General features: G+C 44.9%; 1 non-coding gene across 1 annotated transcript; it reads left to right on the plus strand.

The window, feature by feature from the left end:
• Positions 1-923: 923 nt before the first annotated feature.
• On the plus strand, positions 924-995 carry trnat-ugu (transfer RNA threonine (anticodon UGU)). Its single transcript has one exon. It is a non-coding gene; the product is annotated as a tRNA-Thr (tRNA).
• Positions 996-5,124: the final 4,129 nt, after the last annotated feature.

Raw genomic sequence — 5,124 nt, forward strand, 5'->3', positions numbered from 1 at the left:
TGGGATGGAGGCGGCGATGGCAACCTTTGAGGGGATTTTTAGGTCGAAGTTGTTTTCTGTGATAAATTGAGGAGCTCCATCTTTAATCCTGGCAGCTGCCTGAATGTCACAGACAGTGACGTTTCAGTGGAAGAGGCTGCATTTGCGCATGTGCTAGTACAGCGTCACCTGGTGGTTGCGTTGTCAGCAAATGCAGCGTTTTAACTTTGGCTCCACGATGACATTTTTTTCCTCAATTAAAATAGGTCTTGAGTGTCTTAATAACTTCTTCACACGTAGCCTTCTGTTCTTCATGAGGATGTTGCCTGCACACTCCCTCCATTGCAGACAATAGCGTACTGACCTGCTCCATGTCTGGCTTCTGCACGAGACCCGATGCAGTACAATACCTTGCAAAGTTCTGGAAACATCTCGGCCACTCCTCGGCTTGGTTCAGTCCAGTGACCTTTTCAAAGGTACAGGCAAAGATTTCTCCATCTTCGCTTTGGTTTACTGCGGCCCCCATATAATGTTCTGATATCTGTCAAGGCTTAGTACACAATTTATAAGAATCTGACGGTTAAAATAACCTGAGTTTACTCTGCACATCTTGCATTGAAGGTTTCATCCACAACTCTCCATGAGGTGCCGTACAGATTATATTACATCACTTCCTGTGATGATGCACATAGTCTATTTATATAATCTGCCCAGTAACAACCCAATGTCCACTCTTATATTATTGTACAGATGTGAGAAAAGCTGAGGATGTGAATGGAATGTCTGAATGAAGATTTCATGATGCTGATGATGGAAATGAGGCTGATCTGTTACCCATTCCACAATCCCTCTTTATTTCTGTGCATGTTTCTCGATGCTGTTTCAACCAAATTGAAAAAGAATCACAAATCCTCCTCTGGAGTCTCAGGTGTTCATTAACAAAAGGCATGGTGGCCAAGTGGTAGGGCGTCAGTCTTGTAAACTGAAGATCACGGGTTCAATCCCCGTACATGCCTCATGATTAGTTTCTCACTTTAAATGTGATGTTTCCAGAATAGATGTCTGTTGCATTTGTTTCAGCCATCTGGAAATCAGTGTGATGTTACACTTTATCCTGGACACTGGGAAGAACATGAGGAGTAGCCACATGGTCCCTTGAGCCTTCTCTGCCATTGATAGAGTGAAAATATCTGAGGTCCGAGCACTGAACTTTATTACTGTGCATTTGCTTGATATTTAACAGAGCTATTCTATTAATCCCACATCCCACACTCCTGTCCTTTCCCCCATTGCCCTGTTATATTTTCCATGTCAGGTATATATACAATTCCATTTAGAGTTCCCATTGAATCTGCTTCCACTGACCTTTCAGGGTTGCATTCCAGACCAGAACAACACACTGCTGAAAAAACAATCAACTCATCACAACGCTAATTCTTTTGTCAATTACTTTAAATGTGTTTCCTCTGGTTACTGACCCTTCTGTCACTGGCAACACTTTCTCCTTCTTCACTCTATCAAAACTCTTCAGGATTTGCATTTCCTGCTGCCTTTGCTGAAATAACAAGGCTGAGCACACATCACCAAAAGGAAAATGATTGGCTCTGAATCACATTTATCTTTCCTGTCAATCTGATGTGGACCTTGTATTTTCCCGGAACCAAACAACCTGAGCAACAAGTGTGGGTTCCAGTGATTCCCACCGCTCTGAGAGAGAGAGGATGTGATAATGAGCCAGATAGAAGAAAGGAATGAGATAGAGAGTAAAATAGCCCTGGTCTGTTTCTACTAACCCCCGGCCCCCTACTTAAAATGGCATCATTTTCTCCTGCCTCTCCACATTCTAATCCATTGATTAATGCAATCCTTTCATCTGGAACATAGAACATAGAACAGTGAAGCACAGTACAGGCCCGTCGGCCCACGATGTTGTGCCGAACCTTTAACCTACTCTAAGATCAAACTACCTACATACCCTTCATTCTACTATCATCCATGTACCTATCCAAGAGTTGCTTAAATGTCCCTAATGTATCTGCTTCCACTACCACCGCTGGCAGTGCATTCCACGCACCCACCACTCTCTGTGTAAAGAACCTACCTCTGACATCTCCCCGAAACCTTCCACCATCACCTTAAAATTATGCCCCCTGGTGATAGCCCTTTCTGCCCTGGGAAAAAGTCTCTGGCTATCCACTCTATCTATGCCTCTCATCATCTTGTACCCCTCTATCAAGTCACCTCTCATCCTTCTTCGTTCCAATGAGAAAAGCCCTAGCACCCTCAACCTTTCTTCGTAAAACATACCCTCCAGTCCAGGCAGCATCCTGGTAAATCTCCTCTGCACCCTCTCTAAAGCTTCCACATCCTTCCTATAATGAGGCGACCAGAACTGAACACAATATTCCAAGTGTGGTCTAACCAGGGCTTTATAGAGCTGCAGCATAACCTCGCGGCTCTTAAACTCAATCCCCCTGTTAATGAAAGCCAACACACCATACGCCTTCTTAACAACCCTATCAACTTGGGTGGCAACTTTGAGCGATCTATGGACATGGACCCCAAGATCCCTCTGTTCCTCCACACTCCCAAGCATCCTGTCTTTAAGCCTGTATTCTGCATTCAAATTCGACCTTCCAAAATGAATCACTTCACACTTTTCCAGGTTGAACTCCATCTGTCCCTTTAATTCCTGTTTCCTAATCCATTGATGTTTCACAATGTACTGAACTGTCCCAATCCATTGAAATAACTCAGTCTATAGAATTTCCCAATCCACTGATATTTTCCAGTCCATTGACTTTCCCAATCCATTAATGGTTCCTGACCATTGACATTCCCAATCCATTTATATTGCCTGTGATTTCAAAGCAACTGTGGAATACAAATAGTATCAGTATTATCAGATACATCGAGACGAGGTGCAATAGCCAAGTGGACAGATGTCAGGTTTATAAAGAAAAAAGCACTGGCTCGATATTTGTCCAGTCTATCACTGGATCTGAACTCTCAACCTACTGTTTTTCTGTGGGTCTGCTGACTTGAATATGTGAAGAACCATTGGATGTTTCTCAATCCTCTGACTTTTCTCATTCTTGTGCCATATTTGTTCCTTTGGGTTCACCAGTGAAGAAAATTATTCCCTATTACATTTGGTGAAGACTTTAATAACCTCACATCCTTGTGTCTCACCATCTCAGGTCAAACCCCCTACAGAAACTTTAAACATTTAACTATTCTGCTGGAAACATTTTCAAGGGCGCAGCCATTCCTTCATTACGCTTCCTTCTTTGACATGTGATTGACAAATATGTGTGTAATGGAGAGAGAGAGAGTGAAAAAAAAAAGAGAGAGAGTGCAATAGAAAGTTAGAGGACCAGCTAAAGACAGATAGAGAGAGAGAGGCAGAGAGAGGTAAAGCGATAGACAGAGAGAGAGAGAGAGAGAGAGAGAGAGAGAGAGAGAGAGAGAGAGAAGGAGAGAGAGTCATTGAGTCCTGGAGTCACTACAGTACAGGAAGTCATTTTGCCTTCAAGCCCATGTAAATCAGTCCATTCAGTCCCAATCCCCCGCTCTATCCCCATCGCCCTGTAAGTTATCTAAACCTGTCATATTTATTATAATCTTGTACATGTCTATCAAATCTCCCCTCAATCTCCTTTGCTGCAAGGAGAACAACCCCAGCTTCTCCAACCTAACCTTAAAGCTAAAATCCCTCATGTCTGGAACCATTCTGTTAAATCTCCTCCACCCTCTCAAGGACACTCACATCCCTCCAAAAGTGTGTTGACCAGAACTGGATGCAATTCTCTGGTTGTGGCCCAACTAGAAATTTATACAGGTTCAGCATAACTTCCCTACTTTTGTGCTCAGTACCTCTATTTATGAAACCCAAGATCCCATATGCTTTGCTAACTACTTTCTCAATGTGTCCTGCCACCTTCAAAGAACTATGCATATGAATCCCCAGGTTTTTATTCCTAAAAATATGCTTTATTCATATAAATCTGTAAAAAATGCATTATACAACAGTTCAAAACAGCACCAAGTTGACATTCCAAAAAGTGCAAAGGAGATCAGTTTTCTTCAATACAGGAGTGAGTTGCCTCACAACCCTTCCACTCCATTTTACCTGACATGGACATTTTACAGCAAACCCATATCTGGTGTATACAGCACAAGGGTTTCCAATGAGTCCAGCTGCCCAGTTCACTATGGCGGGGGGACCTTACACAGTGGTCTTTCCCCATTGAGCCTTTGCAGTGGCTACCCCAAGCTTTAGTGCGTCCCTCAGCGCGTAGTCCTGGACCTTGGAATGTGCCAGTCTGCAAAACCCGGTCGTGGACAACTCTTTGCGCTGCAAGACCAGCAGGTTTCGGGCAGACCAAAGAGTGTCTATCACCAAATTGATGGTCCTCCAGAAGCAGTTAATGTTTATCTCGGTGTGCATCCCTGGGAACAGCCCGTAGAGCACAGACTCCTGTGTTACAGAGCTGCTTGGGATGAACCTCGACAAAAGCCACTGCATCTCTTTCCACACCTGCTTTGCAAAGACACATTCCAGAAGGAGGTGGGCAACTGCCTCTTCCCCACCGCAGCCACCTCGAGGGCCGCATGTGGAGGGGGCGAGACTTCGGGCATGCAGGAAGGATCTGACAGGAAGGGCTCTTCTTGCCACCAGCCAAGCTACATCTTGGTGCTTGTTTGAAAGTTCTGGTGATGAGGCATTCTGCCAAATGACTTTGGCAGTCTGCTCAGGGAACCATCCGACCGGATCCACCATCTCCTTTTCCCGTAGGGCCTTGAGGACATTCCGTGCAGACCACTGCCTGATGGATTGGTGGTCAAAGCTGTTTTCCCTCAGAAACATTCCCACGAAGGATAGCTGGTACGGCACAGTCCAACTGGATGAAGCGATCCGCAGCAATGTGACCAGCCCCATCCTTCGCAACACCGGGGACAGATAAAACCTCAGCACATAGTGACACTTGGTGTTTGTGTACTGGGGCTCTACACACAGCTTGGTGCAGCTGCACACGAAGGTGGTCATCAGGATGCAGGCGACGTTGGGTACATTTTTCCCGCCCTTGTCCAGAGGTTTGAACATCGTGTCCCTCCCGCCCTGGTCCATTTTAGATCTCCAGA

This window comes from Heterodontus francisci, unplaced genomic scaffold (genome assembly GCF_036365525.1).
Source record: "Heterodontus francisci isolate sHetFra1 unplaced genomic scaffold, sHetFra1.hap1 HAP1_SCAFFOLD_330, whole genome shotgun sequence".
NCBI lineage: Eukaryota > Metazoa > Chordata > Chondrichthyes > Heterodontiformes > Heterodontidae > Heterodontus > Heterodontus francisci.